The following is a 26,109-nucleotide window of genomic DNA, read 5'->3' as shown; positions in this document are numbered from 1 at the left end:
ATTATAGCAAAAAGGTGGTAATCATCACGTAAGTTGTCAAACCATCCAATGTATGACTTTCAAACAATAGTCCTTTTGATAAAGGACATGAGTGAGTTCAAGAGGACAGTTTCCCATGGCAAATGTTCCCAAAGCAACAAAATGGTTGCAAGCAATCCTCAATGTGAATGCGAACTCTCCCTATAAGACATAGTTTCACTTCACATTGCAAGTTTTCAAAGCCTTTCCATTAAAACCGAATCAACCAAAGTAAGGAAAATGTAGACCTAAGCTGAATTTATTTCATAAAATACAGAATATAAAATAATGGAAATATACATTTCATTTATTACCTTTAGGACCGTATATATTTCTTTCAACGTATTTGCTCTCATAAAGTATTTTAGTTTCGTTGTAAATAGTAAGTATAACTAAGACATATTACTGCATTTTCAAAGTACCAACATGTAAAATTATTTTAAAATATACATTATTATCGTTTCTGGTGATTCATATTAGTACATGTATGAAGATTATTTCCTAAAAGTTTTAGAGCATTTTGTTATACTATAAATGTGCAGCACCCTTTTCTCCTTTTTACCTTATTTCACATATACAAAATATGGTATTTAGAGTGAGACTCCTAAATATGCACATAATGTCATCTAGTTTACATTCGTTTTCATTAATTCTTCATGCACATTTTATTTCATAAATGTAATTAAGGAAAATCTTCTAGCCGTCTGAATTTAGCATTTATCTTCTATAACGTTTTGAAAAGATACACCAATACTAATAAATAGAGTACAATCTGTTATTCAAGTAACTCATTTTCATCTAATTTTCTCTTGTCTGCATGATTTTACGATCAGTAACTAAGTCTTCTCATGTTTTTTTTCTCTTGATTCTTCAACGTATAGTTAGCACAGTTGGTGCACGTTTGTCATTTTTCTCTGAAATGTGTCATAATCTATTTTATGTGTCAGTTAAAAGGCTCAGCAGTTTCTCGGCTTCATCACCATAAAATGGCTTCCAGTTCAGGCAATGCCTTTTGCTAGTTCACACGGTGCTTCTTCTCTGGAGTACACTTCCCTTTTGTGCCCTACCCTGCCTTGCAGCTCCAGTGTTCTCCTTGCTGGCCAGTTCATGTCTGCGCCCTCTCGCCTCCTCCCCATTGCTCTGCACCACTTTATTATTTAATTCACTTGCTGCCGATCTGTGCTCTGACTTCCCCTTCCAACCTCAACCTCTTGTGCCTTGATTGCACCCCATTTTCCTCCATTTGTGCACCCTGCTTTGTTCCAGTCTCGAATACTTGCAGACTACTCCATTAGCTGCACCTGCCTTGCCTGCATCGCTTTTTGCTTCTCCATTGAAATTTCTCTCTTCTAAACCAGGTCAGGGCTTGCAAACTCCACTCGCCATGGCAAACCAGATTTCATTGGGAAAGCTATTTTTAGGGCCTACTCTCTCTTTTTGGTGAGCTGACAACAGGTGTTCTGCTTGCTCACAAAGTGAATGAGCAACAAGGATGCCTTTAAATCTTATCTTGTCACATTTGCTCAGCTTTCAGAGACCGAGTTCAAAAGTCAGTATGTCTTCCTACATTTACTTTTCTTTCTGTGACTTAAATTAGAGGTTTTTGTAAAGTGGAACTGTATGACAGTCTCATTGAAACCAGTTCATGGGTCAAGTACATTACAGTTAGGTCAAGTAGATTATTCAAGCTACTAGATCTGTAGGTCTAGTAAATATTTTCAGATTTTTCGAGCCCTGCAGGTAAATGCTACTCCTAGCACAAACAAATGTTTTTTGTGGTAACTTGATTTTAAGCTTGTCACTCAGTTACCCCACAGTCATAATGTATAACCATTATCTTTCAAAGCAAGCTCCATCTGTGATTTCCAAACACCTTATTCATTACAAATAATTATCATTCAGATCTTGTTCAGGGGGCCACAGAAGCAAGCAGCAGCTGCAGGGCCTCAACCACTGGTTGAGGTTGTTTGCTTCTGTTGTCCAGGGTTCAGTTCCAGGTTGATTGTGGACACTGGGCCAAGTACTGCCTGCCCCTTCACAACTTGAGTCTCAGTGGTAGCGATGGCAAGCAGTAACAGGTTTCTTAGGGAGGTAGTGTGGGGGTGCCCGATCTCGGCACTCAAAAAACACAAAGTAGTGTAATAAATAATTTCCCACCGAGTCCTTTACGTTCAAGACGAAAAGTATAATAGTACACATACTACATGAACAAGATGCAACATAGTGTCTTGGGCTTTTGATGTTGCCTGCTCCTTTTCTCACAGTTGGACGTTGAAATACCCCAACCCCTGCCCCCCCAGTAGTCTGTAGCCAAAGTCCCTGACAGGCTATGCTGAATCTCTATTGATTACATTTTGGCATCACCAATAATTTGATAAGTAGGTTGTGCTCACACGAAGAACACTAGCTGGGGTTGTATTGCGATTAATTCCCAATTAGCTGAACTGCAGTGTCACTTTCATCTGCAGCCTGTGCAGATGTCCAAGAGCTAGACTGGTATTGTCTTACAATTTATGGCCAAATGTTAATGTGCTCTCTTATTTCTAGTTTGGTTGAGCATTCCGTAGGCAGTGCTTTCGGTATCACAGTTTTCTAACCTAGCAAAGATAGCAGCACCAATGATTAGAGGTTTTGAAGCCAGGGGGGTGGGTGATGTTTCTAACTAGTTTGTGGACATGATGGCTCCTTTGGTGTTGGTGAATTGGTAGAAAAGTCATAGCCTTTACTGCACTTCAAATATTGTCCTTTTGGTGCAGTGAGGGGACGGATCACCATAAGGCTTGCGAAGATGTTCATAGGTACAGTAGGAGTTGTTAATATGCTGTCCCTGTGTGGTAGCTTGCCAGCCTTCAGCTTCACTAAGCCTTGCGTTCTTGCCTCCACTGGTAAACCGGGAACTAACGAGCAACAACCAACTAGCTGAGTTGTGCCCGAACTCCTTGGTATTTAATCTCTTTTCCCAATACCATCTTCTTCCAATAAACTTGCTGCAGGAAATTCTTTGTCTTGTGCTGACCGCTGATGAAATCTATGCTATAAGTGCCCTGCATGTCTTGTAGCATCTCATGACTTGGAAGATTTAAGTGGACGCCAGCAGTCTGTGGTTGACGAAGCCTCAAAATCTGTGGGCAAAACTCCCATGATTGGAAACTGATTTAAAGAATTATTGCAATCAAATTCAAGACATTTCCAAGGAAGGCAAGGCCTTGATGACCTGTATTTACATTTTGCCAGGCAGTTGTTTATTCCAAGTCCGAATCGTCTTTGAGGTCGTGTGGATTATTCCTAGCTTGGATAAGCTCATTCCATCTGCCTGTCCATGTTCCTTTCCCTCTTTCTCGCAGACCGCTAACTAAATGATGTGTGAATACGCCTGTAATTCTCTATTGCAATATCAGATAACCCAACCTACTGCCACATTTAGGTGTTAATAGGAACAGCACAATGGGTGGAGAGCATTGGCTCTTGGGCCGGTTAGGATTTTACTGGTGAGCATAATTGCAATGCTTCCCTTTGCTCTTTGGTTTGACGACTCAAGGGATCAAAACAGCCTCTTCAATATTTAGTTTAACTGGAGATTGATTTCTGAGCCTCTTTAATCATATGGTCAACGTACGCTTTTTATTACTTTAAATATGACTATTCATTAATAATACAGTATGCTTAACATCTCCCTCTTTTTAACATAACTTCATGCACTGCATAATATAAAATCAATTATCAGTACTAATCTGGCATTTTTTTAAATTTAAATGGCCGACATCCAGCGGTCTCTGGCTGCAGGCAACCACTCCTCTTGGAGTACCTCTTTTTCCCTTTAGTTTCTATCTTCCTTTGTGAAGGTCCCAAATTGGTTGAGGAGAAATTCAAGCGAGCGATCTGTGTTCCTAAAGGCTTCTACGGCTTCAAAGAACTGTTTGTGTTAGCAGTTTCCACAATTTGTAACAAATCCGTTCTGTCCCCTCTGTTTTGCTTCGTGAATGCGGTTGGAGTGAGGTATCATAATGACCTTAAAATCCGGATCCTAGTTAGTTTAAAAATATGTAACTTCTGAGTGAGGACCATGCCAAGGTTGTGGCCAGCTTGTTGATGGGGGGGTTTGGTATTGCAGGCTTCTGTGATGTATGAGCCAACCGTGTTAGCTAGCATTTTAAATAGGTTGTTACATTTCACCAGGATAGCTTTCAGTGTTCTATGGGGCAAGATCGCGTACAACACCAAATCATTGAACACTGACTCACTAGTTGCTCTCTGCAAGTGTGACAATTGCCCCAGTAATGTGTGTGTATAATCACCAGTGGGTGAATTTAGTTAAGGACTTTCAAAGTAAGAGAAAGATCTTTTGTGTGCACATGATTTCGGAATATTCAAGACTAAATTGCCTCTTTTGTTGATGCTATGTCTCTGGTTATTAGTTTGAAGTCCACCTGGTCTAGGTTTTTGAGCCTCTCCAGATGATTTGTTCAAGAGACATGCCTTAATTGACAGCATTAAAGTCCTCCATGAGTCGCTATGTTGTAGTGAGAAGCTAGCTCTGTTTACAGAACATTTTGTATGTAGTTGACCTGATTTTAGTGATTGACTTTTGGCACAGAGACATCACCCCCAGTACCTTCCTGTGTTTGATGGGGATTACTGTGTAATCGAGGGTGGGTGGGTGACTGTTATGCTTTGCAAATTTTCTTGGTATATAGAAACAAAGACCTTTGCATTGGGAAGGGGGGATCTGTCAATTGCCTTTTGTGTGAGTATGTATCATTTAAAAGGACCAGGTGTCGTATTATGAATATTCCCATGTGGAAAAGACATAGCTGAGCAGTGCAGGTAATTTCAGAGTTAAGCCTCTGGGCTTATCTGTAGGATGCTGCAGCTTACAATGGTAAGCAGCGTCACTTCCTACCACAACTTCACTCCCTTTTCTGTTCTTTGAAGAAAAATCAGCAGTCATTTGCTGTTTTCAAGGGACGTCTTTTCCATTGGAGCGGAGGAGTATCGCCCTGCTTGATTGCCCGAGCCCGGGGATGAAAAATAAAATGATAATTCATCATTACCATTTTAATTTTTATCTTGATATCCTCCCGTCATGAATGAGTGTCAGGACTGGGGCGGAGCCACTGATGAATCACTGCAGCAGGTACTGGGAAGAGGGTGGGTGGTAGGTGCACTTTTTAAAGTGCTCATGTCTTTTTTTGGCCGGCCATTTTGCGACGGCCACTCAGACATGCACACTTTGAAACCTCTAACCCAGCTGCCTTAAGACAGTAAGTGCGGGCCTCTAGAAAGCTGTGGAGTGAGACTTCTTCCACCATCAGGGCGCTGCTGTCATGCGTGCGAGAGCACCGCCCTTATCGGTCAAGGGTGTATCCTGGTAGCCGGGCTGCAGCGCGAAGAGGTCCGGAGTAGGAGGTCCTGTTGCCGGGTAAGTGCTTTCTTATATTTTAAGTTTATATTTGCGCACAGCAGTTTAGTTTGATATATTTTTTTTGTTTGAGCGCAAGCCCGCCCTCCCCTTCCTGTTGATGCCAATCGCTACTGCAGTTTTCAGTCATTGCCCTTGCTGTGCACAGTTGTTTTGCTGGCCCAAGATCCCTAAAGAATATTTCTGTTTTGGTTATACCAACTTGGGTTGCCTGTGCTTGATGAATCAACTTGAGGTGCCTGTTAAATTATCAATCTCCACTTACATCATATTGCGATTAGCATCTCTTATTTGGTAAGTAACTTAGTTATATGTAGGCTTAATTTTATATTGACGAGGCATGAATACCGGCCAACATACGTGTTCAGGGCCCATCATGATTTTGGGTACTAATGATATTCAAGTTGAAAACGAAATCACACATCGGTAGGTTGACCGCACCTGGGCACGTTTTCAGGTGCGAAAAACAGCAATCCAATGAATGTCCCAGCAATGAGAGAAATATATTTACACCCTCTGTATGTTCTTCCCCATGCCAGGCCTGAAAACTAATAATGGCAGGTGAAGATTGGGGCGATACTGCATGCAAACTATAATTTCAGGTGCTGATTCATCCCCCCAAGATGACAGTGCAACTCGTTTATGAGCCCTAATTATGTTAGTAGCGCTCCCTTCTATTTCACAGTTAGATGCTGAACAGCAAATGTGTGCATATATTTACCCATCTACAAGTGAGAGGGCAAATCCAAACACAAGTGAAACTAACATTACAAAGCCAGTAGGACGGGCATTGACTGCCCACCTTTGGACTTTGTCAATGCGTGCTTTGTTTTATCATGGTTTTAGCAAATCTTTAGTTTTAGAGAAGGTGCTGGGCTCTCATCTATATAAATAAAAAAACATTGCCTTCCAGTGAAATGATATTTGGTCTCAAGAAGGGCAAATGACTCTAGTATCCTTTGGCACTCAAGCAAACTGCTTTGTAATTGGATATGGTCCATGTGAAATGGCAGAATGGCGTTATTCATAGTGAAATTAGCCAACGTCTGAAGTAGGCTGACCCTCTGCCCCATGTTGGCAGGGAAAATCTCCATGCCCCTATAAGTGAGTATATTATACATATCATTTAACAAAAGCAAAAGATCTTGGCTGGCGGCAGACTTTTAAAAAAGTTATTGTACACGCTGAAAAAAGGGATTTTTTTTTTATTCTAGAGCCTGGATGTAAAGTTTGCCAATCTGAGTTTTGAGCTATTTGTCAGTCACTAGCTAGTGACAGTACTGTAAATAAGAGAGCAAGTGTATTTCATAAATAATTCCATCACATTAAATAATGTATATTTTTCATCCTCACTGCTCTACCTGCGGTGCTGTGGAATTGTTTCTTGCTTATTTACGAGGACATCCCTTGTGGCTATACTATAGTGAACAAAACCGCGTTCAGTCATGTTTTTGTGATTTGGGGACAAAATAGTGATGGACTCTATTTTCCTACCTGAATCTGTAAAATGACATATCCAAAAGTGTGATTACAATTTTTGACACTAGACAGCTCTCATTAACCCCTTGCATGCTGATGACGAACCCCAGCCGTCATGCACTACGGTGCTCGTGTGCTGATGACGGCTGGGGTTCGTCATGGCCCGCCCCTGTTCATTTGTTTACAGCACAGGGGCGGAAACGGGCCAGCAGTGAAGGGGTTAAAGGTGCCCATGAGGAATTACGAAATAAAATCAACAAATTAGTTGAATAATTATTCAGCTCAATGTTGCTAGATATGTTCCACTTCATTTAAGATGTTTGTATTATGGTAATTGGAAAGGTTTTCCAAGGATATCGCACTTGATAACGTTTTATCTGTGGTAGTCACAATGATGGTATCATATGTATGACAAAATCAAAATGATGTTATTCCAGTGTATTGGGATCATTGATTTTTAGCTTGTGGGTTGTAAATAAAAAAAATCAGTCCTTAAGTAATTTTAAACTATACACCAGATTTGTTTATTTCCAGCAAGCACATCTCCTTCGATCACACCACAGCTCTCCATTGGACGGACCACAGCTGTGTCCACTTCAGCTACAAAACTACCTCGACCCACAACCCCCCACAACGTATTCCGCGAAGAAACTGGAACAAAATCACCACCGACCAACTCCTCACATCGCTCAACCAAAACCCTCCCGCCCTCTCATCGGACCCAAACCAAGCTGCCACCAAACTCAAACAATGGATCACTCACAGCATTGACGAATTAGCACCCCTGAAAAACCACCAAACCAAACAGGATAGCAAAAAGGCCCCCTGGTTCAACGATGACCTTAAGAAATCCAAGAAACTATGCCGTACTCTCGAGAAAACATGGAGAAAAAACACAACCACTGACAACCTGACCACCTTCAAGACAGCCACCCGCAAACACCACCAATTGATCCGATTTACCAAGAAATCAGCATTCAAGGATCGACTCGACAACAACGCCCATAACAGCAAGGAACTATTCAACATCGTCAAAGAATTTTCCAACCCCACTGCAGCCTCAAACGACATTACTCCCTCCTAAGACCTCTGCGATTCGTTATCCTCTTTCTTCTACAACAAAATCGCCGACATACACAACAGCTTTGAGAACATCTCCAAAGAACAGCCCAATACACCCACCTCCGAACCTAAACCGCCCTCTAACAACCTTAACGACTGGAACCCAATCACCACTGAAGACACCATCCGCCTAATGAACTCCATCCATTCAGGTACGCCAACCGACCCCTGTCCCCACCACATCTTCAACAAAGCAGACTCCATCATCGCACCCCATCTCCGTGATATCATCAACTGCTCCTTCAACTCCGCTACCTTCCCAGGAAGCTGGAAACACGCAGAACTCAGCATGCTCCTGAAGAAACCCACAGCAGACCCCTCCGAACTTAAGAACTACCGCCCCATCTCCCTCCTCCCATTCCCTGCCAAAGTCATTGAGAAAGCCGTCAATAACCAGCTCGCCGCCTTCCTTGAATCCAACAACTCCCTCGACACCTCACAGTCCGGTTTTCGAGCCAAACATAGCACTGAAACCGCCCTCATTGCAGCGACAGACGACATCCGAACACTACTGGACAACGGAGAAACAGTTGCCCTCATCCTACTCGACCTCTCTGCCACCTTCGACACAGTTTGTCATAGCACCCTCATACAACGCCTCAGCAACGCCGGAATACAAGGAAAAGCTTTGGACTGGATCATCTCGTTCCTCGCCGGGAGAACCCAGAGAGTCCGACTCCCCCCATTCAAATCAGAGGCCACCGATGTCATCTGCGGAGTACCACAAGGATCATCACTCAGTCCCACCCTCTTCAACGTTTACATGAGTCCCCTCGCATCCATCGCGCAACCTTAACATCATCTCTTACGCTTGAAGGACTGGGCTATTCTAAGGCCCAGCGGTGCCAGGGGACAACACCTGAAACCTTCGTGGGTTACCTGTTCCGGCGTACAAATCACAGAGACACGGGACACTTCCTTCGGCGTCAAAGATCAGAGTTTATTTACTGCAGGGATACAGAAATCGCAAGAAGTACACTGTGTGTAGGTTCTGAGAGACTGCTTCGAATTGCAACAGTGGATCGCTCCTTTTATACATATTTTAGTCATAGCACAACATAGCGAACAAAAGGTTACAACTCAGTTCCCACAGTAAACTTCAAAAGGGTCGCTTTCATGTATTCAGAAACCCGGAACATAATTACAGTAGCATTGCCGGTTCCCAACTGTAAAAGTACGTTATCCCACCATTAGGTACATTCCATTCTGGCTGTAAACGAGTTAAGAAAAGAGACAGAAACAGGTGCAAGGAAAACAAAGATAGACAACAGATTGAAAAAGAGTGTAGGGGGCAGTATCGGAAGCACGATTGCAGGATCAAAGGATTCGTGCCTAATGCATGCACGACTGAAACAATAGACCGGCACGGCAAGATGAGCTTCGAGCGGAGCCATCTGCCTTTGCAGTGTCATCCCCCTCGTCATAAAGACACCCTCAAAGGAACACGTGTCTTCCGCAAGAGCTTGGGAATCCCAGGGTCATGAAGCGGACAGTGTCCGTTCGCTGGCTACTTGAGGGCAAGAGACAAAATGGATGCCGTATCTAAAATGGAACCCGTGGGTTCAGATGGAGAAACCCACGAATAACGAATGGTTCAGGGCAGCGTAGCGAAAACGCGTACACCCACTAAACTCGTCATTTGCGGTTCATAGATACCAAACTCGTCCATATTCGAACAAGTCAAAAACGTCATTACGATTCTCACGGAACCTCACGCTAACGACACCCAGCTGATCCTTTCCCTCACCAAAGACCCTAACACCGCCAAAACCAATCTCCACGAAGGCATGAAAGAAGTTGCCGAATGGGTGAAAAACAGCCGCCTAAAACTTAACTCCGACAAAACGTAAGTCCTCATCCTAGGATCATCCCCCTCTGACTGGGACGACTCATGGTGGCCACCGGCCCTGGGCACAGCACCCACACCCACAGACCACGCACGTAACCTAGGCTTTATCCTCCCTCTCGATGAACAGACAAGTCAATGCCGTCTCATCCTCCTGCTTCAACGTACTTCAGATGCTCAAAAAAATCTTCCGTTGGATCCCCACTGAAACTAGAAAGACTGTCACCCACGCATTGGTCACCAGCCGACTGGACTACGGAAACACCCTCTGCGCCGGAACCACAGCCACATTACAGAAAAAACTCCAACGCATCCAAAACGCATCAGCCAGTCTCATATTGGACATCCCTCCCCAAGCTCACATTACCGGTCACCTGAAAGACCTCCACTGGCTTCCCGTTAACAAGAGAATAACGTTCCGTCTCCTCACCCATGCACACAAGGCCCTCTACAAACAAGGACCAGAATGCCTCAACACACGACTGTCCTTCTACACACCCACCCGCCAACTAACATCCTCAATCAAGCCCTCGCCGCAGTTCCGCGAATCCTCAGATCCACCATGGGAGGAAGATCCTTTTCCTACCTGGCGGCCAAGACCTGGAACTCTCTCCCCTCTCACCTCCGCCTTACACAGAACCACATATCCTTCAGAAAGGAACTTAAAACCTAGCTATTCGATAAATAATGCACCCCTCCCCCAAGCGCCTTGAGACCCTCTGGGTGAGTAGTGTGCTGTACAAATTCCTGAACTTGAACTTCCTGTTGATGCCAACCGCTACTGCTGTTTTCAGTCATTGCCCTTGCTGTGCACAGTTGTTTTGCTGACCCAAGATCCCTAAAGAATATTTCTGTTATGGTTATACCAACTTGGGTTGCCTGTGCTTGATGAATCAACTTGAGGTGCCTGTTAAATTATCAATCTCCACTTACATCATATTGCGATTAGCATCTCTTATTTGGTAAGTAACTTAGTTATATGTAGGCTTAATTTTATATTGACGAGGCATGAATACCGGCCAATATACGTGTTCAGGGCCCATCATGATTTTGGGTAGTAATGATATTCAAGTTGAAAACGAAATCACACATTGGTAGGTTGACCGCACCTGGGCACATTTTTAGCTGCAAAAAACAGCAATCCAGTGAATGTCCCAGCAATGAGAGAAATATATTTACACCCTCTATATGTTCTTCCCCATGCCAGGCCTGAAAACTCATAATGGCAGGTGAAGGTTGGGGCGATACTGCATGCAAACTATAATTTCAGGTGCTGATTCCTCACCCCAACATGACAGTGCAACTCGTTTATGAGCCCTAATTATCTTAGCAGCGCTCCCTTCTATTTCACAGTTTGATGCTGAACGGCAAATGTGTGCATATATTTACCCATCTACAAGTGAGAGGGAAAATCCAAACACAAGTGAAACTAACATTACAAAGACAGTAGGACGGGCATTGACTGCCCACCTTTGGACTTTGTCAATGCGTGCTTTGTTTTATCATGTTTTTCGTAAATCTTTAGTTTTAGGGAAGGTGCTGGGCTCTCATCTATATAAATAAAAAAACATTGTTTTCCAGTAAAATGATATTTGGTCTCAAGAAGGGCAAATGACTCTAGTATCCTTTGGCACTCAAGCAAACTGCTTTGTAATTGGATATGGTCCATGTGAAATGGCAGAATGGCGTTATTCATAGTGAAATTAGCCAACGTCTGAAGTAGGCTGACCCTCTGCCCCAAGTTGGCAGGGAAAAGCTCCATGCCCCTATAAGTGAGTATATTATACATATCATTTAACAAAAGCAAAAGATCTTGGCTGACGGCAGACTTTTAAAAAAGTTATTGTACACGCTGAAAAAAAGGGATTTTTTTTTGTTCTAGAGCCTGGATGTAAAGTTTGCCAATCTGAGGTTTGAGCTATTTGTCAGTCACTAGCTAGTGACAGTACTGTAAATAAGAGAGCAAGTGTATTTCATAAATAATTCCATCACATTAAATAATGTATATTTTTCATCCTCACTGCTCTACCTGCGGTGCTGTGGAATTGTTTCTTGCTTATTTACGAGGACATCCCTTGTGGCTATACTAGAGGGAACAAAACAGCGTTCAGTCATGTTTTTGTGATTTGGGGACAAAATAGTGAGGGACTCTATTTTCCTACCTGAATCTGTAAAATGACATATCCAATAGTGTGATTACAATTTTTGACACTAGACAGCTCGCATTAAAGGTGCACATGAGGAATTACGAAATAAAATCAACAAATTAGTTGTATAATTATTCAGCTCAATGTTGCTAGATAGGTTCCACTTCATTTAAGATGTTTGTATTATGGTAATTGGAAAGGTTTTCCAAGGATATCGCACTTGATAACGTTTTATCTGTGGTAGTCACAATGATGCTATCATATGTATGACATTTAACAACAAGGGGTGGTGATGGACAGAGTTTCTGAATTAAGCAGAATACTCTCACCCAGTCAAGAGATCAGGGCTAGATCCAACACCGTTTTTTAGCTCACTGCACCATCCCAGCTCAGAACCTGGCTATATGCAAATTAGTCTGTTTCTGTCCCAGTGCATGATGGGAACAGGGCAAACCAAACTACCAAGCCAATTCTTACACTGGGAAGGAAACAAGCTTCCGGGGACCGGTTTCTGGCATTTCAGGCGTCGTCGGCCCGGCGTGCTTGAATCCTGATGGTGCAGTGAGCTAAAAAATGGTGATGGATCAAGCCCTGATCTGTTGACTGGGTACGAGTGTTCTGCTTAATTCAGATACTCTGTCCATCACCACCCCCTTTTCTGAATCGTTTTGTCCACCATAAGTGTGGAAGGGTATGCTCAGACATGAGTCCCTTGCTCATTGCACCATCAGGATTCAAGCAAGCCGGGCCGAAGACGGCTGAAATGCCAGAAACCGGTCCCCGGAAGCTTGTTTCCTTCCCAGTAAAAGAATTGGCTTGGTAGTTTGGTCTGCCCTGTTCCCATGATGCACTGGGCCAGGGACAGACTAATTTGCATGTAGCCAGGTTCTGAGCTGGGATGGTGCAGTGAGCTAAAAAACGGTGATGGATCAAGCCCTGATCTGTTGAATGGGTACGAGTGTTCTGCTTAACTCAGATACTCTGTCCATCAGCACCCCCTTTTCTGAATCATCATATGTATGACAAAATCAAAATGATGTTATTTCAGTGTATGGGGATCATTGATTTTTAGCGTGTGGGTTGTAAATAAAAATAAAATCAGTCCTTAGGTAATTTTAAACTATACATCAGATCTTTTTTGGACAAAGCACCCTATGCCTATCGAAATGCCCCTTTTCGCTTTCGTTGAATTATGTCTCTGAACATTTCGCGAGGAACTAATAGGGGTGCCGCTCGAGAGAGACTCGTCAGCTGGGAATTGTGCAGCACGCTACAGGAGTGCTTTTCAAGTTCCTACCTTGCCAGGACCCATTGGGCGGAGTGACTGTGTCCCTGGAGGTTGGCCGCAGAGGAGGTGAGAGGCACGGCGAGCGGAACTGCGAGGACCAGCATTCCTGCTAAAACATCGCCAGCTGGTTCCTCTTCCCGCCCGCGCCGCGCCCCCTCCCAGTGCCACGCCCCCGCCTGAGCATACTTCACCTCTTGCGGCCCCCGCTTCGCGGGAGCCGCTCGAGAGAGACTCGTCAGCTGGGAATTGTGCAGCACGCTACAGGAGTAGCTTTTCAAGTTCCTACCTTGCCAGGACCCATTGGGCGGAGTGACTGTGTCCCTGGAGGTTGGCCGCAGAGGAGGTGAGAGGCACGGCGAGCGGGACTGCGAGGACCAGCATTCCTGCTAAAACATTGCCAGCTGGTTCCTCTTCCCGCCCGCGCCGCGCCCCCTCCCAGTGCCACGCCCCCCGCCTGAGCATACTTCACCTCTCGCGGCCCCCGCTTCGCGGGAGCCGCTCGAGAGAGACTCGTCAGCTGGGAATTGTGCAGCACGCTACAGGAGTAGCTTTTCAAGTTCCTACCTTGCCAGGACCCATTGGGCGGAGTGACTGTGTCCCTGGAGGTTGGCCGCAGAGGATGTGAGAGGCACGGCGAGCGGGACTGCGAGGACCAGCATTCCTGCTAAAACATCGCCAGCTGGTTCCTCTTCCCGCCCGCGCCGCGCCCCCTCCCAGTGCCACGCCCCCTGCCATTCATAAGAGCCCCTGGTCACGCGCATTGCGGGACGCGCGCGGGGCGGTCCCCGGGGCGAAGACCGGGCAAAGAGCGGGCCGTTTTAGGCCGTTTGAGGCCGGCAGAGACCGGACCGGGCCCCCCCCTCTAACGCTGTGCCTGTCCCAAGTCTCCTCTCCTGGTATCACTACCCTGAGGTCTCCGACTGTTCCCTCGCCATGGCTACCAGAGTATCCAGGAGCAAGGCTGCACAACAGTGCTCAAGTACACTGGAAAAATTCTTTCCCAAGGCCAGTGCTGCGGTTAACAAAGGTCACACAGTGCCAGACACTCTCCCTGAGGTGAACACAGAAAATGTGTCAGTGGGCCCCTCGGATTCCTCTTCAATTGATGTTAGTACTCCAATACCCCTTGACGCTACCCATCTATCACTCATGGATAGTATTGACCAGACAATTGAGTCAGTCCTCCAACAACTTAGGACCCCGTCAAATTTACAAAGGGATAGTGAGTCCTTGCGTCTCTCCGGGGTGGTGGAGACCACTCCCTACGTGAGCTGTGCGGAAATGACCAAGTCGCAGGATGGGGGCCAAATTGTAGTGCTAACTGTTGTGGCAGCAGGGTGGATCATCCTCCGAAAAGGAAAAGGTCAAGGAAGCTAAGAGGGGCAAAAAGGGCTAAAGTGGACAAAACCAATCCAATACTGGATGTCAGCACGGATAATTCGGCTTCTCCCGAGATCACTTCCCCGGGAATTGGGTCTGATCAATCAGGCTCGCCATTAGTTACAGTTGTACCAGGGTGTTCTGGGCCGTTTATATTTGGTGGAACTCCACCTAATATCACAGATGCTCTAATTAGTTCACTTACGGACACCCTTAAGAATCTATTGGAACCCCTATCTGCAAAACTGGACTCTATAGATGCTAGACTCATGGCTATAGAAAACGCATATAACAAAAATAGTCCTAGTGGGGGGTTGGGCCCAAGTGTACAGACGGCTCCCCGGGAACCTGTGGGGAATAGACCTTCTACTGCTGGAACAAGCAGACAGGCCCAGACTGGGGCACAACACAGTATTACAGGTAGTCATGTCCCCCTAATGCCCTCTTCACAAACGTCTAGGCCCCCTGTCCCTGCACCTAGAAGATCCAAGCAACCGACACCACCCCAACCAACGAGTGAGGGGTGTGCTACCAATGAACATACTGGTCGTCCCATTAGCCCTAACACTAGGCGTAGGGCGGTCAATCTGCCCCCTGAGGCAGTGGATTACACAGCGATTATGGTGGGAGTTCCTGAACTCACTGGTGACACTAGAGAGCCACAGGACTCACTCCGTAATAAGGTAATTAGCTGGCTCAACATCAATAGGCCCCTCCCTCCCAACATCAAAGGAGATGTGTTGATGGTTAGAAGGATCCCATGGATTGGAGTCACTCACAAGAATAGGGCGGGGGACTATATCATAATCAGCTTTAAAAGCCCACTGGTTGCCCCTTATATTTGCAACTGGCTGGTAAGGCCAGATAAGTCCAACATCAAAGGAGATGTGTTGATGGTTAGAAGGATCCCATGGATTGGAGTCACTCACAATAATAGGGGGGGGGGGGCTGTATCATAATCAGCTTTAAAAGCCCACTGGTTGCCCCTTATATTTGCAACTGGCTGGTAAGGCCAGATAAGTCCAACATAGATTTAGTATCCCTCTCACACTTCTACCCAAATGTCTCTAATCTAGTTGTGGGGAGGGAACAGAGCTGGACTAGAGTGGGCTTCGCAATAGATGGTTCACGGTACAGACCCAAGCATAACACACTTCCCGCTCATGGCAATTTCATTCATCAGAACAGATTTTCCTGCCTGGACCAAGTAGATTGACCACAAAGGGGAGACACACTACAACACTCAGAAAAATCTGCCCGTGGGTTCCCAGACAGGGAGGAGGGTATATCTCTTCCCGCAACTGACAAAAGGATCCTGGTCTCTGTCAATGAGGGGGGGACCTCCTTGGGAAGCAGCCCAGTACAAGCTGAGGAATCATCAAGCACACTCATTGCTTCTATATTGCAATCAGTGGAGCTTGCTGTATTACCCACCCCATCGCCCACCATAACCGGTTTGGGTGATCCGGGCAATCCTGCACATGACATCCCGCCCGTATTAAGTGAAGCAGGTTCGCAACCTCAAGGTCCAGGGTTGAGTATTCTCTCCTGGAATGTGGCAGGCATCACAAGTAAGGTGGGCACTCCGGAGTGGGAAACCCTGGTTAATAAAAGTGATATCCTCCTTTTCCAGGAGACGTGGGCAAGGGAACCACAGTCTAGGAGGGGGTATGATATTTCTGAAATCCCGGCAAAGTGGAATGGGAGGGGGAGACCTTCGGGTGGTCTAGCAATCTGGGTGGCGAGCCACATTGGGTGTCAGGTGGAAAGGATGGACACACTCTCACAGGACATTCAGTGTGTGCTCCTCAAATGGCCCGGTAAAAGGCATGGGCCATAGTTAACGTTTATTCACGACCAGTTGCTGTGGGCAATGAATCCCCCACCCTAGTCGAACTCTCATCTTTTCTAGGACAATTGCCAGGTGACCTGAAAATAGTGATGGGAGGGGACTTCAATTGCCACTTCGAACACCTGGAGGGTCTAATGGAGGGTGCCTTTACTGCCGAGGATGATCATTGGGGAGTTCCACCTTCCTCCTCACCTCACCCCAAAGCTTGGTCTCCGTTGGCAGTACAACTTACTTCCCTCACCTTGAACTTTGCACTGAGGGCGTGCAATGGACGCACCCCTTCTGACACTCCTTCGGTGTGCACATTCAACAAAAAGGGCCATGAGTCAAGGCTGGACTACATATTCATAGACATCTCCTTATGGTCTAAAGTTCAAGATTTTAGAGTGGTTCCGAGGACAGATAGTGACCACAATTCCCTTTTGCTGGAGATCCAGCATCCAGCCCCTGCAGCAGGGCCATCAACTACTGATACCGGAGTCGACCAGGGGGACATACTCCTCACTACAAGCAGGCGTCGGGTGAAATGGGGAAAGCTGGTTGACAAAGAAGATGCTATTAACAAGTTATATGGCATAGCATTCCCCAGGTTCCAGGAGGTGGATGCTCTCATTAACCAACTAAGACCCTCTGATTACAATGAGAGACTATCTGGCATTCACCAGGCCTTAGTGAGGGACCTTGCGGATGTCTTCAACCCGGTGGTGCCCTCAAGAAGGAAAAAGACTCGTACCCCGACTTGGTACACCTCTACTTGCAGGAAAACTAAATCTGAGTTACTTTCCGCCATTAAAGAGGGTAGTGACAAGGCGAGGGTTGTAGCCCTTAGGAGGGAGTATAAGTTAGCACTGGCCAATGCAAGGGCAGAGTGGGATTGGAACCATTGGCACGAACTGACTGAAGCCCTTAAATCCAAAGATTCCAGAAAATTCTGGGCCCTGGTAAATAACGGAACAGGGGATCTTATATCCGCAGTAGAACCCAATATTGCCCCCTCTATTTGGGAGGCCCACTTCGGAGCACTATATCAAGAAACCACTCTATGGCCCGAAGGGATGGCGGCGGAGTCCCCCTGTCCTCCAGATATGGCCCTGGAATTCTCCTTAGGTGAGGTGAAGATAGCACTGGAGCGCTTAGCACTGGGGAAGGCACCGGGGCTGGACAAGCTACCCGGTGATCTTTTCAGACACCATCCCGACATCTGGGGCCCGTACCTTCTTATTCTTTTTAATGCTATATTAGGAGGTATGGCGGTCCCTTCCTCTTGGTTAGGGGCTGAAATAGTGCCAATCCACAAGAAAGGGTCCCCTCTGAGTCCGGCAAATTATAGGCCAATTAGCCTTATAGATGTCCCCCAAAAGCTTTTTGCGCGTCTTATTCTGAACCATCTATTAGACTGGGTAGAGGATAACGACATCATGAGTCCCTTGCAGGCTGGCTTCAGGAAAAACACGTCGACCATGGACCAGATCTTCCGCCTCGTCCTCCTCTACTGGAAGACGGTGAGGATCGAGGGGGGAAGATTGTACATGGTCTTCGTGGATCTGAGGTCAGCCTTTGACCTAGTCCCGCGCAGGAAACTGTGGGAGGTGCTGGAAAAGCTAGGAGTTCCCCCCCCAGCTACTTAACATCTTAGCCAGGCTGCATGAGAACAACTATGCGCAGGTCAGGTGTGGGAGAGATGGCAATCTCTCATCCAGGTTCCCTGTCCGTCGAGGTGTGAGGCAGGGTTGTGTCTTGGCACCGACCCTGTTTTGTTTATTCATCAATAATGTCATCTCACACCTGGAAAACGTCAAAGACAACGAAGCCCCATGTTTGGCAGGTAGGAGGGTACCGGCAATTATGTTTGCCGATGACACCCTCCTCCTTTCCAAATCCCCCATGGGGATCCAGAGGATCCTGGATGGATTTGGTCTTTTCTGTCGTCAGCACGGGTTGGAGGTGAATACAGAGAAGACCAAGTTTATGATCTTCAATCCACCAACTAAAACTAGGCCCAATCCCACCCTGGGGACTGCCAGCCTTGAGAGGGTGTCTACTTTCATATATCTGGGGGTAACATTGCAGGAAAATGTATCATGGGACCGCCAGATAGTACGATCTAGGGTCAAACTGTCCCAACTGTCGGGCGCAATCCTGAAGGTGGCCAATACTTCCTCCTTCAAGCCCATAAGTCCGGCCCTTGAAACTTACAGGACCCAGGCCAAGCCAGCGGCCATGTATGGCAGTGAGTTATGGGGGCATAAAGCAGTGAAGGACTTATCAACAGTTGAAAATAGCTTTTTAAGGCGCCTATTAGCTCTCCCACGTGCTACGCCACTTCAGCCTCTGAGAATGGACATGGGTCTCCCCCCTATTGCAGAGGAGCTTGTGTCAAAGCCAGTGAAGTTCTGGCACAGGCTCTGGTCTACGAATGAACTTCACCACTATAGGGAGGATCTTACCCACGTCATGAGCTTGAACTGTAGTGGCAAAATCCCCTGGCTCGCCTTTGTGAAAAACTAACTGTCTGCCATGAATCTCCGCGACCTCTGGGAGGACCCTGCGCGAGCCTGTCAAACAATCTCGCGCAAAGCTCTGTCACAAATCTACAAAGACAGGTCCCTTGCACACTCGATGGACGCTCAAAACAGCGGCACCCTAACTTTGCGATTTTTAGAATCCAAAAATTCATATGTCTTCGAACCTTTTATGGATTTTATTTTCCCCATCCTGGCGAGGAAACTGTTTGTTCAATGGAGGCTTGGCACACTCCCCATTAACTCATACACCTGCAAGTGGACCAATGGGGGCGATAAAACTTGTCCCTGCTGTAATAGCCATCTGGAAGACGACCTCCACATCTTGTTTGTGTGCCCCGTATATCAAAGGCCCAGGAAACATTGGATAGCGCCGCTATGTAAGAACCTAGGGTTCAGAGAGTATGCACAGGCATACAGGATCCTGAAAACCAGCACCCTGGGACACATTGTGTTCGCTGTTTCCAAATTTCTTATGGCCATATGGTTGATTAGAAAGAAAAAATCCTCTGAAGCCCCCTGAACTTTCTAGTGTTATTATAATTCCTTCCTCGCTGGGAGAGTGAATTTTAATCAATGTATTTAAAAAAAAAATATATATATATATATGTTTTTTAAATGTATGTAATGTCTTGCACTGCATCTTTTATGGTCTATATGGCCGAAATAAAGAATTTTTGGAATTGGAATTGGAAGATGTTATTTTAGATTTTTCTAGTTTCTTAATTGTCAGTCAAGTAAACAGTCAGTGGTCATCGTTTTATTTAAACAAAACTCTTCCTGGTCCTCAAGTTTTCTTATTTCCCCAGTGCTCTAACCCATAACACTGTCATAAAGTGATCTCTACGGTGTTGGGTTCGGCATCTCTACACCAGCAGGAACTCTCCATGCTGGGGCATGGTTATGATATCTTCACCCAAACCTGCCAGCTTGCCACTGTATGCAAAGCCAGTGTTTTAAAGCTGCTGGTCTTTTCAGGAACCTTAACAGCATTCAGCGTACCATCCTACTTAACTGTCTGGCTCAGGTAGACTTCAGTAGGCATCTCACTTTCCATTGCTTGCCCTCTACCTAGTCGTTAAGTGTGTGCTTTCGCTGCTTTTGTTTCTGTATGTGGGTCACTATTTCACTTAATGTGGTCAGGCCCGGAATGGCCGTAGCAGGCACCGGGCAATCCCCCGGTGCGCCACACGGGTGGGGGCCGGTTTTGGGCCCTTGGGGGCCGATTTTGTTACAGGGCCGTTTTTGCAGCAAAAATAGGCCCTGTAACAAAACCGGCCCTGGCAAAGAGCTTGGTGGCACCCCCAACCCCCGGAGGGGGGCCTGGGGCCGGCCGAGCACTTTGCCAGGGCCAGTTTTGGTTCCCAGTCCGGCCCTGAATGTGGTTGACTCGCACACAACTTTCTTCTTATGGGCAACAGTAACCAGACCTCAGCAGCTAGTCGGCTCTCACCTTGATAATTTGCTTTCACTTTTTGAGCCATGGTACATTTTCTGTAATTCAGCGTTGACCAAAGATTCTTTTGTGGAGGAAATCCACGACTTTGGCCACCAAGTCTTTCCTAATTTATGATTTAGTATCTTCAGATGTCAGTTACAGTATATCGGTTATTCCTCAGGGAGATTTATCTGTTTTCCCTGGATAGAGGCTGCCTGTATGTCCTGCTTCTTCTGCTATGAAGGCCTCAGAGGAAATACTGCTATTTTGTTCTTAATCGAGAAAACCAATTGCCATCATGCTGTTATTGCCCCGCCACTAGATTTTGTAACAGTTTGTTTTGGGCTTCCTAATACTAACAATGTTCTACTGGACTCCACATTCCGATTTGTGATCATTGATTACTGTCAGGTGTGATCATATGTGTATGAGCCAACCCGATGCCTTTTCAACTGGGACATTCCAGGTCCCTATTCCTTACTCATATAGCGTTATGCTTAATGACTGCAGGAAGCTTAATTGAAGCCCTCGAATGTCCTTAGGAAACGTTCTAAAGTTCAAGTTGGCAGCACAGCCTTTTTGGTTCTGGCTGATTGCCTCTGGATCATGGCCTATGGATCAGCAAGCACCTGAGGATCATTTGATCATCCACAAGACGGCTGATGGAGCAACTTTTTCCTTAGTAACCGACGCCTATCTGATGTCAATCACTTGCATTTAGTGAGTGCCCTACGGAGTAAATCGGTGTATCATCAAGATATTTTGTCCAGTTTTCAAACAACACGTGTAATATGTCAATACTGTAATGTAAAGAAATGTCTTCCCCATATTATTAAATATTAATAAATGTTTGATCTGCCAAAAAAGCAGCGCAGGTATATTTCATTGTCTGGGTTCTGCAGGTTCATCGTAGTCCATGCTTCTGGGCCCGAGGTGTTTTGTTAAAGAAACCCCTCAGGTGAAAGGTATCCCATTCCAACTGAGACCCTCAAGTGTAGATGTCTGTACGTGCTATTCATTATTCTTTACCTGTATGATTTGGATTTTGGTTACGCGCCATCTTTAATTTCCTAGTCAAAGGCCGCAAAATTGTTCCTTGGAAGAAAATTTCCAAGTTTTCCCTTTCCAATACTGTGAATCGGAGCCAGCTAAATTCCTCCTGGTTGAAATGTCTTCTATTTTTTCCCTTTTCACTGGCAGGTACAGTGCCTAAGCTTACCCACAAAGACTGCGGTACAATACACCACTTAAGATCGTAAACAATCAGTACAGTATCGCTTTTGTGTTGGGGTTACGTCTCTGTTGCCTGTCTTGTGTTGTTGACCTTCACAGAGCCGTGCAGCAAATCTCCAAGCCCCTCGTGAGCCGGGAGAAACGTCTTCAATCTAAAATGTGGTTTGGACAGCTCTCCCAAGCCTCGCCCTTGTTTGCTGCTTCCCGCGCTGTCCATAATAACCTGGGGGCTCTGTCAGCCTCCTTGCCTCGAAAGGTTAGAGCTCCTTGTTATGTTGCTGCGGCGGTGATGGAAGCTCGCGCCTTTCACCTGTGGGACGCGCGCGTCATCTCCCTTCATCCTCTCTTCCTGTGAACTTTTGTGGAAGCGTTTTCGGCGGAATACGGCTATCTCTTGATGCAAATCCACTTACAATCCTACAAGCCGCTGCCTCCCGCCCCAAAGGAAGCCAGGTCACAATAATTGGAAGCTGTCATGATGCGCCAACTGGATCCGGGTCCCCTGGCTCCGCAGAGTGTGGAGATCGCGAGGCGAACATAATTATAGACTGCGCCACAAGGCTCACAGAATTCTCTCATCGCCACCACACGTTTAAAAAATTTTTTTTGCAGAGTTGTATGCAACATAAATGTATCAGACGTCTGATATAGTAATTTAATGAGTTAAATTTTGAGGTTACAAGTTTGTGCTTTTATTAGTTTAAGACATGCCGAAGTCTAGTGCTCTTTATCCACTCACACATATATAACTTGTTTTATGTAGCATTCTGTTCTGCATTTCCAACGTTTGTAAGTTCTGAAAATACTTATTACCCACTTAAACTGTACATCATTTTCTTATTTGGGAAGGATGATAGGCTGGGCTGAACTTGCCGAAATTAGAACGCGAGACCTGTGAGTCAGACAGGTGGTTAGTGTCACATCAACTCCCTATGACCTCTATCCATCTCATTAAAATCAACAATTCTTTTTCTTCCTTGAATACCGTTCTTGACTGTCTAAGTTGCTTTTTGAGTTTATTCATCTTCAGTAGTATTAACTAAAAGTCGTCATCCTCAGACAGTACATTTTCAGCTAAACCTTTAGTGCTTTGGGTGATTATTGGATTTTTTTGAGGATAAGCCTTCACTTCTTGCAGTTGAAAACAGAGGGAGATATTTCTGCATCATACAGCACCCCACAGTAAATTAATTTTCGTTGTTTTTTGCCTACCTTTACTCCTGGTGAATTATTCAGATTTTCAAAGTATTAGAAACTGATGGCTTGTTACAGGAGATGATTGTTCAACAAGTCAAACTTCAATCTAGGGCAGGGCTACTCGAACCTGTAAAACCTTTCTTGGACTAACTCACGCTTGACCAAGGTTTCCAACTATCTCAGTTGTAAGCATTGTTACTTCGGTTATGACCTAAAATTGATATATCTGACTGAAATGAAGTTGAGTTCACGGACGGCTATCGGATCGGCAACCTCCACAGAATGAGTTTGGCCTCATTTACTGAAACCTCAAAGCAAAGCAAGGTGCTCTTTCGGAGTAATCCAAAGGACTTTTCGTTCCAAATGTTTGGTACTATAAGACAGCTGATGATAAATTCCAAAGGTCAGACACCACAGGGTAAATGGCTCATCTGCCAATGTAGGAGACTGCTCCGAAGGCAAATGTGTTGTTTATAGAGGTGTTGCACCGAGGGCTTGCACTTGAGTTTCTCTTGTTAGCTTCGCACCAATTTCCGTGTGAGTTAATAACATTGTTAGTTAATGATATCTGATGCTACTTGATAGGCACTTCGTAGTGCCTCACATTCAGGAGAAATCAGTTGAGTGTCAGTGTTTGCATTGAGCTCAATGTAAGGGAACTATGTACTAAGCGAATCAGAGACCGGAAAGGAGATTCCTGTGATGCTGGCAGTGTGTCAGGAACCCCTTGAACATTTGTAAATTTGAAATTGGCTTCCTCTGTGAAACTACCTTATATCCCTGTGCCCACCAAAACCGGTTTCTGTATTTCATGGGCCTTAGAATTTGCTAGAGCCTTCCCTGGATACCGGACTATGGGCCTCCTGTTGTCCTTTGAAGTTTTTGCTTGGGAGTGGATCCACTGATTTCTCCTAACGACTAGACCGGTGTGGTGGTGACGTCTGGCTTTTTCAGGAGATGCTTTGTAAACATGAATGTTTTAGGCATTAAGAATTGGAGCTTCTTCATCCGATGGATTGTAAGCATAATTTAAGAAAGCCTTTTAGACTACTAGGGTGGAGATGAACCTGGCATGTGTACAAACAGATGAGTGAATGTTGATTTGTAATTTGTAGGGCTGTATTTTGCAGCTCATCTATGTGTAACCTGTGAAGGAAATGTAAGAGCAAACATGGAAAAATGGTGCAGATAAAAGCTAAAATAATTTTCAGAATTATTATGTGGGCATTGGAATCAACAATGTCTTTAAGATTCTGCTCAAATGCACAAGTTCTTATCCATTACAGGGCAGACTTGAGGTTGATTTATTGGCTCAACATAAATGGCATGGTGAGCAAAAAAATGATGGATTTAGGCCCAGATCTCTGTACTGGGGTGAATGTCTGACATTGTTCTGCATTCTGTCCATCAACTGTTGTTTTTGCATTTGTCACCCTGAGTGGGACGGGTATGATCAGAGACCTGTGCTCTCCATGCCACTGGAATCGAGCTATCCAGGCTGATGAGGGCTGAAAGCCCGAAACCGGTCCTTGGATGCTTGTTTCCAGTCCAGGGAGGACCTGGCTTGGCAGTTCGGGCTGGACTGGCCCCATGGGGCTCAGGGTCAAGGCTGATTTGCATATGGCTGGGTTCAAACTGGAATGGCATGGTGAGCAAAAAAACAATGGATTTAGGCCCAGATCTCTGTACTGGGTTGAATGTATAACATTGTTCTGCATTCCGTCCATCAACGTTTGTTTTTGCATTTGTCACCCTGAGTGGGACGGGTATGCTCAGACGTGAGTCCCGTGCTCTCCATGCCACTGGAATCAAGCTATCCAGGCTGATGAGGCCTGAAAGCCCGAAACCGGTCCTTGGATGGTTGTTTCCTGTCCAGGGAGGACCTGGTTTGGCAGTTCGAGGCTGGACTGTTCCCATGGGGCACAGGGTCAAGACTGATTTGCATATGGCTGGGTTCAAACCGGAATGGAATGGTGAGCAAAAAAACGATGGATTTAGGCCCAGATCTCTGTACTGCGGTGAATGTATGACATTGTTCTGCATTCTGTCCATCAATTGTTTTTTTGCACGTAGATTTATTGGCTGCCATAGAGGACAGTAAAGTTACAAAGCATTGTCTAAAACCTTTCATTTTAAAAGCTAAAACTAACTAAGATAGACTGGGAAAGCATAGCTGGAAATTAGCATCTGATCCAGAATGATGATCAGGAGCCTTCTGATAAAAACGTATTTTCTGGCATTAGTCTCAGACTATATGCAGTTGGTCCTGTTAAATACATGTTGTCAGTAATGCTGGGATTCCTGCAAGAGGGTAAGCTGAACAAATCTTAAAAGCACGTATATTTGTTGAGATGGGTCCCTTTACTAGGAATCTGCCAACTTGCTGTATAGCGCCAGAAAACACGGAGAGCTCCAGTAAATGAGTTAGCTTTTGCAATTTATTGGGATTCTTACCGTCATGAATCTGTCTGAATGGGAATGTTTCATTCTATATGGACAACACAAAATGTTGTATTGCCCGCTTGAGGTTTTCTTTCCATTGAACATCTCAGTTGGTATTGGCAGGTGATGCAGAAAAGGGTCTTGGTGTAGCCTGAAAAACTTGAGTTGGAGGTGATTATCCATCAAGAATTTATTTTAACAATATTAGAGGTAGACAGTGCTGAAGATGCGAATAGGCCCATCTATTCTTGACTAATGCATTTTCTTCTGATCCACTTTCAGTCTAAAAAAACACTTTTTGGGGCATGGCCCGAGGTTCACTAAATTAGTGACAACTTGGTAAAGTCCTGTTAGGCATTTTGTCTGAACCCGGAGCTTGTGGACTGAAAATTGCACAGGGAAGAACTCATTCTGATGAGTGGCTCTCTCGGATACTGTGAGTTGACTGGAGACTGCCCCTCTTGGAATAAACTGAATGGCATAGTGAAAGTCGCCCATCCACCTCTTTTTCTGATATTAATCTTCCAGTCTAAATGCACTTTTCAACGCACCCTGTAGCCTGTGATGTGTGACTTGCACTCCCCAGTGCAAGACAAAAGCTACAACTGATGCCCAAAGGCAGACAAACCATTGCTCTGGGCAGATCCTGGAAGCTCAAGTTTTGTCTAGAGTGCCCTCCCACTAAACACTGAGACACTGTGATTAGTTCGGGAGTGAGGGAGCAGA

General features: G+C 45.5%; 1 protein-coding gene across 7 annotated transcripts in view; it reads left to right on the top strand.

Moving 5' to 3' along the window:
• The window catches only part of PHKB (phosphorylase kinase regulatory subunit beta), a 1,358,073-nt gene that overhangs the window by 320,281 nt on the left and 1,011,683 nt on the right, over positions 1-26,109 (top strand). The window lies entirely within an intron of this gene.

This window comes from Lissotriton vulgaris, chromosome 12, assembly GCF_964263255.1.
Source record: "Lissotriton vulgaris chromosome 12, aLisVul1.2, whole genome shotgun sequence".
In the NCBI taxonomy this organism is placed as follows: domain Eukaryota; kingdom Metazoa; phylum Chordata; class Amphibia; order Caudata; family Salamandridae; genus Lissotriton; species Lissotriton vulgaris.
Note: the sequence above shows the minus strand (reverse complement) of the source record. Positions and strands in the feature narration are given on the sequence as shown.